This window comes from Belonocnema kinseyi, chromosome 8 (assembly GCF_010883055.1).
Source record: "Belonocnema kinseyi isolate 2016_QV_RU_SX_M_011 chromosome 8, B_treatae_v1, whole genome shotgun sequence".
Taxonomy (NCBI): Eukaryota; Metazoa; Arthropoda; class Insecta; order Hymenoptera; family Cynipidae; genus Belonocnema; species Belonocnema kinseyi.
Window position 1 is genome coordinate 112,288,506 of NC_046664.1, and position 1,359 is coordinate 112,289,864.

A 1,359-nucleotide genomic window follows, 5' to 3' on the forward strand; every position below is an offset into this window, starting at 1 on the left:
GCGCAACCTATTTCTCCTCTTCTGAATTTGAAAAGTCGAAGGTGCACGATTGCCGGTCGGAGCACTTCGGCAATTCTATTTATATATCTATCTGCTAATTGCTTTGAAATAAATTCAGGAGATTTGGATTTTAATATTTCCAGATTTCGATGCTGACGATTCTCATGATTTCAATAGATCGCGCGCCGCTTGATATAAAAAATTCATGTATTTTGTTTAAGATTTGTCTTTTTTTGTAGATCATCAATTTTCTTGGTCGAAAATTCATCTGATTGGTTGAAAATTTAACAACTTTGTTTAAAATTAATTTTTTCTATTAAAAATTATTTATCTTTATCTGAAAATGTAACTATTATATGATTGATTAAAATTAATCGTATATATTGTTTAAGTTGGAAAATCGTTTTTTTTTTATAGAACATTAATCTTCTTGGCCACAAATTCACCTTTTCCCTTGAAAATTTAACAATTTTGTTGAAAATTTGTTTTTTTTTTCTTGTTCAATTCGATTTTTTAGCACAGTTTTTATCTGTAAATTGTATTATTCCATTTTTGCTTGAAACTTTATCCTGTACATTGTATTAGTTAAAACTCCAATTATTTGATAGAAAATTAATTTATTTGGTTGAAAGGTAAACTTTTGGGTTTAAAATTGATTTATTGTGTTAATTAGATTTTTTTGAAGATTCATCATTTTAGTTAAAGACTGAAAACTCAACTGTTTTGTGAAAAATTTTTCTGTTTGGATTCATCTCCTTCATTAAAAATTTAAGGATTTGGTTGAAACTTCATTCTTTTTTTGTTGAAAATGAAACTGTTTTGTCACACCGTTCGATTTTCAAAATTGTCAATTCGTAAATAAGCTTTTGAGTTTGGATTTATAAATATAAATGTAAAAATTAATAATATAAAGCGCCTTAAAATAAACGAATTCAATTTATAATTTAAAAAGTTTTCAATTAAAAAAGAATTATAATTAATCTATTTTTATTGATCAAAATGATTCAGTCTTTAACATTAAAAAATGTATTTATTTATTCTTCAATTCAAAGCATTAAAAGTAAGTTTATATTTTTTAACCAGAAGTTCTTGAACTATTCCGTTTAAAAATAAGTTTACACTGTTTTGTAAAAAAAATCATCTTTTTGGCTTTGAAATTCAACAATTTAAAAAAAATCCTAATTGACTGAAAAGTCAACTCTTGTGTAAAATTAATATTTTTTTTGAATGAGTTCAACAGTTTTTAATTAAGAATTCAAACTTTTTTTGTTGAAGATTTATCATTTTATTTGAAAATGTAATTATTTTGTTGGAAATTTGTTATTCTCTTTTTTTTTAGTTGAAAATTCAATTATTTTG